This window comes from Marmota marmota, unplaced genomic scaffold, assembly GCF_001458135.2.
Source record: "Marmota marmota marmota unplaced genomic scaffold, marMar, whole genome shotgun sequence".
NCBI classification, from domain to species: Eukaryota; Metazoa; Chordata; class Mammalia; order Rodentia; family Sciuridae; genus Marmota; species Marmota marmota.
This window is the reverse complement of record NW_026000076.1, coordinates 5,890,825-5,900,903: the sequence shown is the minus strand read 5'-3', so window position 1 is coordinate 5,900,903 and position 10,079 is coordinate 5,890,825. Positions and strand designations below refer to the sequence as shown.

The 10,079-nt window shown below is 35.0% G+C and overlaps 1 non-coding gene across 1 annotated transcript; it reads right to left on the bottom strand.

Annotated features, from left to right (window-relative positions):
* Positions 1–2,597: 2,597 nt before the first annotated feature.
* LOC125620149 lies at positions 2,598–2,704 on the bottom strand. Its single transcript, XR_007351732.1, has one exon. It is a non-coding gene; the product is annotated as a U6 spliceosomal RNA (small nuclear RNA).
* Between the last annotated feature and the right edge of the window lie 7,375 nt (positions 2,705–10,079).

Here is a 10,079-nt window from a genome sequence, read left to right as displayed (position 1 = left end):
CTCAAGCGGTAACGTGCTTGCCTGGCATGCGCGGGGCACTGGGTTCGATCCTCAGGACTACATACAAATAAAATAAAGATGTTGTGTCCACCGAAAACTAAAAAATAAATAAACTGGAAATTACACTTTGATCATAGACTGTTGGGGTTACAGATAATATAATATTGTAATCTGTACCTTTCATTGTTTTTCTTTTTTTCCTAAAATAAGTTGTGGTAAAACCTATGATTGCTTTTGCATAATTTTCATTGACTAGTACTTTGAAACTTCTTTCACAGCATAAGGGATGCTGTCAGGCATTGTAAGATAATATCTGACTGCTTTGTTAATGTGGGATTCAGCACTTAGAATTTGTATGGAAACTAAGAGAAGAATAAGAAGAAAAAAAATATCCCTATTATAACCAAAATAACCAAATTAGTTATTAATATTTGTTGTTTAGGGGCAGTTTTTCTTGGGAACTAATTAGCAGATTTAAAAAAATCTCATGGAGAGGCTGGGGTTGTGGCTCAGTGGATAAATAAAATCAAAGTATTGTATCCAACTACAACAACAAAAAAATCTCATGAGGGATGTGAAATAGTATTCTATACTTGTTATAGTTTTAAAAGCATAAATGTATGGAGGTAGATTTTCCTACTTTTGGCACACTATTATTTTGTTGTTTTTAGGAGTAAAAGGTATCTGTTGTGTTCCAGCTGTGTCCCTGCTGTATACTCAATTTTTAGGAAAGGAATTGGCATTCAATCAGCTCTCAAATATTTGTTGACTCAGTGGAAGAATTCAGTGGATCGATATAACTTTATACTCATTATGTTTTGAATACTAGGGTGGTTTAGTTTTTTTCCCTCAAGGTGTACATAGTTAGTCCTCTGTGGGTTCTACACATGTGGATTCAACCAACTGTGGATTGAAAATATTCAGGAAAGAAAATTACACTATACAGGAAATACAAAATTTTTTTTCTTGTTGTTATACCTGAAACAATTCAGTATAATAGCTGTTTACCTAGCATTTACATTGTATTAGGTATTAATAATAATCTAGAGATGAATTAAAGTTTTTGGGAAGATGTGCAGGAGGACATGAATAGGTTATATGCAAATATTAGGCCATTTTATTTGAGGGACTTTAGCATCTGCAGATAGTATCTGTGGGAGGTTCTGGAGCCAGTCTCCTGTGGATTCTGAGAAAGGACTGTACCTTTCATGTCTTTGACCTTAGGAGTCATTTTTGTAATCTGGAAATATAACTAGTGACTTTTCATATGAAAAATTTCTCTATTTAGGTCTGGGATTCTCATTTCCTTGATTTTTTTGAGTATAATTGATTAGCTTAAGGGATAACATATTCATGGCCTTCTAGATTCTAAAAATTAGAACAGTGAACACCCAGTTGTTTGTTACATACTTTGACTATTGATGGTCAGTATTGATGGTCATGTATAAGAAGGTCAGTGTAAATTGTCTGAGGCTATTATTAATTGATAAAAGATTGATTTTCAGAGAGTAAAATGTTAAGATGTCACTGAAATTTTTGGTAAATGTGAATGGTTAGAGGTTATCTTTTTCTAGTATAAATTATAAAAGTCAAAATCATTGAAGTAGAATAGCTGTGGTAAATAGCTTAAAAAAAAAAAAGCCACAGAAACCATTGCTTTCAGGGCAGGGGCGGGTGTGGGCCTGGGTTGTACTCCATGTATATATGGCTGGGGTTGTGGCTCAGTGGCAGAGCACTTGCCTAGCATGTGTGAGGCACTGGGTTCGATTCTCAGCACCACGTATCAATAAATAAAATAAAGGTCCATTGACAACTAAAAAAAAAAAAAAAAAAAGAAACGATTGCTTTTGAATCAATCTTCTGGACCAACCTAGATTATAAACTAAATTAACATTCTTTACTATTTGCCAAGGCTGAAAATAATTAATAATAGTTTTCGTTTTTATCTGAATATTTCTTTATTTCACCGTCATTTTTAAGGTTTCATTAAGGTGTAACATTCGTAAGTATGCAAATCTAATATGTACAGCTTAAAGATTTTTTTGAGATCATGTAATTTTATTTTTTTTCTTTTGACATTTTTAATTGATGCATAATTGTACATATTTATGGTAAAATGTTTTCTAACTGTAAAATGACCTTTAGTTTAAGTACATTTTTTTCAACTTTTCTATTTGTTATTTTTAGATATGTACGACCATAAAGCATATTTTGACATATATACATGGAGTACAACCCATGCCCACACCCACCCCCTCCCTGAAAGCAATGGTTTCTGTGGATCAATTAGGATCCCATTTTTGCGGTTGTACATAATGTGGAGTTACACTTGTATTTCATATATGAGTAAAGGCAATTTATGTCTGATTTATTCTACTGTCTTTCCCATTCTCATCCCCCCTTCCTTCCCTTCGTTCTCCTTTGTCTAATCCAATGAAATTCTATTTTTTCCTTGCCTACTCTCCTTAATTGTGGGTTAGCATCCACATATCAGAGACAACATTTGGTCTTTGGTTTTTTTGAGATTGGCTTATTTCACTTAGCATGATGTTCTCAGTCCCATCCATTTACTGGCAAATGCCATAATTTCATTCTTTAAAAATATGGAATGCTTCATGAATTCATGTGTTATCTTTGCTCCAGGGCCATGCTAGTCTTCTCTGTGTCATTCCAATTTTAGAGTACCTGCTATTGAAGTGAGCACTTAAGGATTTCTTTTTTTTTGGTGGTGTTGGCTTTATGTCTGCGAGGCAAGCACTGTACCAACTGAGCTATATCCCCAGCCCATGGGTTTTTTTTTTTTTTTCATGTAACTCCCACCACGATCAAGATAAGGAAATTTCCATAGGCTATCTCAGTTAAATACCTTTCTCAAAGGTAACAACTATTCTGATTTGTATCAGGATGGACTAGATTTTAACTTCATATAAATTATATCACACAATATAAACTCCTGTATGTGACTTCTTCCATTTAACATGATGTTTGTTAGAATCATCTCTCTGTGATTAGTTGTATATTTTATTGTATTTATAGTGTTTATATTTTCTTTTGCCTTGTACTTGGGGTCACTACTAGTCTGGGACTACCTTAAACCAAGTTTAAGGCTTGAAATTCTGTTATATGAATTCTGATTTAATAACCACGTAACAGAATTCTTATCTCCTGCTGTGTTATTAAAACTAAGATCTAGTTTTTTGGGATTGGCAAACATCCTAGGAAAGAAGCAGTTTGTGTGCTTTTATATCTTTCTGGATCCTCTCTTTTATTTTACTGTGACCTTGCAATTCCTTATTATTTTGGCTTGTCTTTCTTTATCTTTTTTTGAAATATATTTTATATAGATTATATTCCAATTTTAATAAAGTGGAATAGTGGTAACTGATCCAAATAAGCTAGCTTGCTATGACTGGAAACAGGAAGTTCTTATGTTGAATTCAAGATTTTTGCTATTTTATTTGTAACATCTAAGCTGGTTTTGTTATTTTGTTTTCTGAATGAATGTTTAAAGTAGTATCTTCTGCTTGCATTTTGGAGCAATAATATTGCCTTAGTTTGTTATTTAGATCAAATAAAGTTTTTTGGGGGAAAATGGATATTCATGTGCAAAGGAATGAAATTAGCTCTTCATCTCACACCTTATAGGTTGATTAAAAAATCAACTCAAAATGGATTAAAGACTTAAGTGTAAGACCTGAAACTGTAAAAATACTAGAGGAAAACCAGGGGAGAGTGTCATGACATTGGGCCTGGAAAAGATTTTTGTTGCTCAAAAGCACAGGCAACAAAACCAAAACTAGATAAATGGATTTATATAGAACTAAAAAGCTTATGCACAGCAAATGAAACATCAAAGTGAAGTAAAAAGCTATGGAATAGGAGAATGTTTGCAAGACAGTTTACTGATATTCAAAATATATAAGAAACTCAACTCAATATCAAGAAAACAAATAACCTGATTAAAAAATGGGCAAAGGACATGAATAGACATTATTCAAAAGAAGACATACAGGGCCTGGGGTATAGCTTAGTGTGGTATAGCACTTGCCTAGCATGTACAAGGCCCTGGGCTCAATCCTAGCACCATTAAAAACAAACATGAGTGGCCAACAGGTATGTGAAAATGTTCAACCTCACTAATCATAAGAGAAATGCAAATTAAAACCCAAGAAGATGTCACCTCACATCTGTTAGAATGGCTATTGTCAAAAAAAAAGAAAGATAAATTTTGATGAAAACTCCAGTACACTATTGTTTGGAATGTAAATTAGTATAGCCATTATGTAAAACAATGTAGAGGTGCCTTAAAGAATTAAAACTAGAACTGCCATATGATCCAACAATCCCACTGCTGGATATATATTAAAAGCAAATGAAATCAGTATGTTGAAGAGATGTCAATCCTCCCTTGATTACTGTGCATTATTGACAATAGCTAAGATATGGAATTGCCGTGGTTTGAATGTGTGTGTACCCTCCAGAATTCATGCTGAAACTTCATCCCCCGATGCATCAGTATTAAGTGGGGCCTTCAGAACGTGATTTGGCCCTGAAAACTCTGCCTTCGTGGATATGATTAGAACCCTTATAAAAGGGTTTATGGGAGAGAATTCACCCCTTCCATCCCTTTTTCCCCTTTTACCAAGTGAAGACACAGCAACAAGGTGCCATATTAGAAGCAGAGAACAGTACTCTGCAGATGCTAGTTCTGCTGATTCCTTAATCTTGGATTTCCCAACCTCAGAACTATGAAAAATAAATTTGTTTTTTAATAAATTATCTGGTCTCAGGTATTTTGTTGTAGTGGCACAAGTGGACTAAAACAAGAATCAGCCTAGGTTAAGTATTCATCAGTGGATGAACAAATAAAGAAAAATGTATAAATGCAATGGAATACTGTTCGGCCTTCTTTTGAAAGAAGGAAATCCTGACATTTGGGTCAGCGTGGATGAACCCAGAGGACATTATATAAACCAGGCACAGAAAATCAAATTCCACATGGTCTCACTTGTGTGTGGAGTGTAAAAAAGTCTTAACCTGTAGAAACAGAGAATAAAATGATAGTTACCAGAATCACTGGTGGAGTGAAGAGGTGTTTGTCAAAGGACACAAAATTTCAGTTAGGTAGTGTTACAGAAAGCTCGATCCTTATCCCAGATGCCAATCCAACAACAAGGACACAGGTTTTGAGAAAAAGGAAGTTTTATTGCTTTGCTAGGAAAGGAGAAATACAGGGGACTTCTGTCCCAGAGGCTGCTATTCTGTCCATCAGGGAATATGGGGCTTTTAAAGAAGCTATTCAAAGGCTACATTCCAGGTGTGGCCTGGCTGGTGGTCCCAGATGCACCCTGATGATGTTTTGAAATTCACTTGTTAATTTGGGGGATAGTCACTTCCTAGTTCTGGTGACATCTTCCTGTGGATTTTTTTTTCCTTCCCCATACTGGGTATAGAACTCTGGGGCACTTGACCACTGAGCTACATCCCCAGCCCATTTTGTATTTTTTATTTAGAGACAGGGTCTCACTGAGTTGCTTAGCACCTTGCCATCGCTGAGGCTGGCTTTGAACTTGCAGTCCTCTTGTCTCAGCCTTTCAAGCTGCTGGTATTACAGGTGTGTGCCACCACACCCAGCTTCAAGGTAATCTTGTTTCCTGCCCCCAGGTTATGGAAGGGAGAGAGGGAGAAAAGGAAAAGAAAAATATGTCCCTTTTAAAATAAGTAGCAAGGGAATTTTTTTTTTTTCTCCTGGTACCAGGGATTGAACTCAGGGGGTACTCTACCACTGAGCCATATCCCCAGCCCTATTTTGTATTTTATTTAGAGACAGGGTCTCATTGAGTTGCTTAGTGTCTTGCTTTTTGCTGAGGCTGGCTTTGAACTCTGATTTTCCTGTCTCAGCCTCCTGAGCTGCTGGGGTTACAGGCATGGGCCACTGTCCTGGGCAAGGACTATGTTCAAAAGGTAAGGTGGACCACTGTTATAGTAGGAGGGATGAATTTGGAAGATCTATTGTACATCATGATGACCACAGTTATTAATGTTGTATACTTGAAAAGTGCCAAAAGTAGGTTTTTAAGTGTTCTCACATACAAAAAAATGTTATGTGAAGTAATCCATATGTTCAATAGTTTAATTTAGCCATTCTACAGTGTTTATATATATTAACATGTTGTAAACCATAAATACACACATTTTGCTTGTCAACTAAGAATAAAGAAAAAAAGTTTCTTGTTTTGTTTAGTTTTCTTACCTTTGCATAATATTCATAACCTCCAAGTTTTTTTTTTTTTCTTTATTTTGGTTTCTTTGTTTCTGGTTTGATATTGTTAGATGCTTTCATTTGATATTTTGTGATTCCCAAACCATGGAAAGATGTCTATCAAGATTAAGGCGTACTGAGTTCTGATATGCTCTGCCTATAAGTTTAAGGATTTGGACTGTTTGAAGTTTTTTGATCCCTTTAAGGGATTTGCATGATATTTCTTCCCTACTTCTCTTGCAGTACTTTTGTGAAAAGGAGGAGTACATATTCGTTTTGAGGTAAAAGCAAGTTCAGCTGTTGAGATCACATATACCATTGCTATTTATGGTATTGAGAGCCACAACTTGATTGTTCTTTTTCTCCCTCTGCTTTCCCTCCTGCTTCCTCTTAGGACTTAACAGTTTGTTTTATGTAAGAAGTTTGGAAGCAGGCTGTCATTGGCGGGAGTTCATGACTCAACAACAGTGCAGTTTGTTTTCAGGTTTGCCTTGGGGTTGCAAGGTGGTAACTGTAGCTCTAACCATGATGTCTATATTTAAGATGGAGGGGGGGGGAAGAAAAAGGATTATTGACTGTGCCTGTCTCATTATCAGAAGTGCAAAAAAGCTCTCCCAGAAACTCCATGACAACCTTCCCCTTAGGCCTCATTGTCCAGAGCTGGACTCATTGACACCTGAACAAAATTAGAATTCTGTTAGGAAGAAGGGAAATAGGTGTAAGGTAGTTCAGGGCATAGATTTTATGGTCTCTGTTCTTAAAGAGTTAATGATAGCTTTCTAGAGACATGCGTTATGTTTGAATAATAACATAAAAAGACCTTAAATATAAGTGACAACAGATGTTTTAGTAGAGATAGGATCTTCAAGTATCTTAGCCCACCTTTGTTTTAAGAAGCCTGTTGATAAGGGCTTGTGTACCGTAGTTGGAATTTTTGGACTACTGTTTTTTTTCTATACTATTCCTTGCTTACATCACCTGCCAGAATGTTTGGGTATTTTGAGCTAGTAAAATCCAGAATTAATGGAGACCTGATTTGAGCCCAGACCAATAAGGCACTTCAGAAACTGAGGAAAGAGTCTGAAACAAGTCCAGGAATTTATTTTGTATCTCAATATCCCTGGATATTGAGAACAATAAAGATCTTCTGTTATTTAGTCTGGGTTCCTTATTCACCTAGGTATAATTCCAAGCTATAAATTTATCTACAGAGAGTAAGAGGCCATCAGTGTGGAGTTACTGTGACTTGTTTTTCTTTTTTCTTTAAGTTGATAGATTTTCTGTTTAGAATAGTTTTAGATTTATGTAGAAACTGAGAAGATAGTACAGAGATAAGAGTTTTCTTATGACTTACTTCTGCCCTCTATTATTAATCTTACATTAAAATGGTATATTTGATATAGTTAATCAACAAATATTGATACATTATTAACTAAAAGTTCCAAGTTTATTTAGATTTTCTTAGTTTTTACCTAATTCCCTTTTTCTGTTATACTTTACATATAGTTATTATGTCATCTTAGGTACTTTTTGTCTGGCATTTTCTCAGTTTCCTCGTTTTTGATGACCTTGAGAATTTTGAGGAATATTAGGTATATTGTAGGATGTCCTTCTATTGGAATGTATTTGTTTCTTCATGATCATGGGTTATGGGTTTTGAGGAGGAAGACTGAGTGCTATTTTTATCACATTTTTTCAGGGTATATAATATCATCATAATTTATCATTGTTGATTTTGATCTTGGTTAACTGACTGAAGTAATGTTTGTCAAGTTTCCACTGTATTCTCTACTGAGACTTTTCTCCTCTCTCCCCCTCTTCCTCTCTTACCCCTCCACCCTTCTCTTTTCTTTCTTTTCCTTTTTCTTCCTCCTTCTGTCCTTCCTTTTCTATACCCTACCTTCATCTTTCCAGGGGTGCTTTACTACTGAGCTCTATCCCCAGTCCTTCCCACTCTACTTTTTATACTGTATTCTTTCTTAGGAAGTAACTATGTGAAGTCCACATTGGAGGAGGGATGTTATACTCCCCTCCTTTAGGGTAGAGTATGTTTATAATTTGTTTGGAATTTTGCACAAGAGATTTGCCTTTTCTGCTACATTTATTAATTTAATCAATCTTTTTTATATCAGTATGATCTTGTAGATGTTTATTTTTGATAATCTTTTTTATTTTTTTTTAGTTGTAGTTGGACATAATACCTTTATTTTATTTATTTATTTTTATGTGGTATTGAGGATTGAACTCAGTGCCTTGCACGTGCTAGGCAAGTGCTCTACCGCTGAGGCACAACCCCAGTCCCATTTATTTTTTAAGTTTTGATTCAGTATTTCATTAGTTTTTACATATTTATATTTTAGTTATAAGTGGACACAATATCTTCATTTTTATTTTTATGTGGTGCTGATGATTGAATCCAGTGCCTCATGCATGGTAGGCAAGCGCTGTACCTCTGAGCCACAACCCCAACCCAATATTTCATTAGTCTTGAGGCTCATGTTGTTTAACACTTGGCTGTTGGAGCTCTTTCAGTTGTCTCCTGTGCCCCTTTAACATACTTTAACGTGCTGTGTGTGTTTAGCATTTTTTTACTTTCTGGGATTACAAGATGCTCCAGATTCTTCTTGTGTATTTCCTGCCTCAGTCCTAGAATTAGCCATTTCTCCATAGAGTCCTAGTTCATTTTATTGGAGAATGGTATTAGAAACCAAGATCTGGGACTCATTACTGCTAGGATGTCATTGCTTTTAGGCCCTTTCTGCTAATACAAAGAAATATAGTGTATACTTAAGCCTGTGTTTGTATACGTATCTATAAATATTTATATATGTAACCATCTGTATCTATATTAAACCTGAGTTCTTACTGATGTCTCTAAATCTAATTCATTACCTCATATTTCCTTCTGACCTTGCTCCTTGATCTGTAAATTTCCTCTCCAGCAACTTCCTCTAGCTGTCATCTTTTGCTTATTCATTTCCAGTATACATGTATAGTGATATCAGAGTTGTTAACGCATACCTCTGTGTTAAACAACTTTATCAATTAGAATATAGAGATTATGTACATTTCTTTTTATCTTTGGTTTTAGACTCTTCATTAGATCAGCCCTTTTTTTCCATCTCCTTTAGTGAGGTTTTTTATATTTGTGAAATAATTAGATTTTTCTATCAGTCTGCATACTTTTTTAAGGATCCTCTGATTGCCTGTATGATTCTTAAAAAATTGCACACATTAAGGTTTATTCTTTATTCTGTGACATTCTGTAAGTTTTGGCAAATGAATGTAATGTTTCCAACATTCTAATATATACAGAGAATAGTTTCATCACCTTAAAAAAATTCCCTGTGCATCACCTTATACTTACTTTTATGGCCACTATGAAAACAACAAGATATAACACATATTGTTAAGGGTGTGAGGAAATTGGAATCCTTGTATATTCTTGGTAGGGATATAAAATGGTGTAGTGCTGTGGAATACAGTATGGTGGGTCCTCAAAAAATTAAACATACGATCCATCAATACGCTTTTGGTTGTATACCAAAATAATAAATGGCAGGCTCTTTAAAGAGATATTTGGGCTGGAGTCATGGCTCAGTGGTAGATCCCTTACCTAGCACGTGTGAGGTACTGGGTTCTGTCCTTAGCACCATATAAAAAATAACAAATTATTATGTCCATCTACAACTAAAAATATTTGAAAAGATAGATATTTGTATATCCGTGTTCATAGCAGCATTCTTTTTTTTTTTAAACATATTTATTTATTTATTTTTTTAGTTATTGGCAGACACAACATCTTTGTTGGTATGTG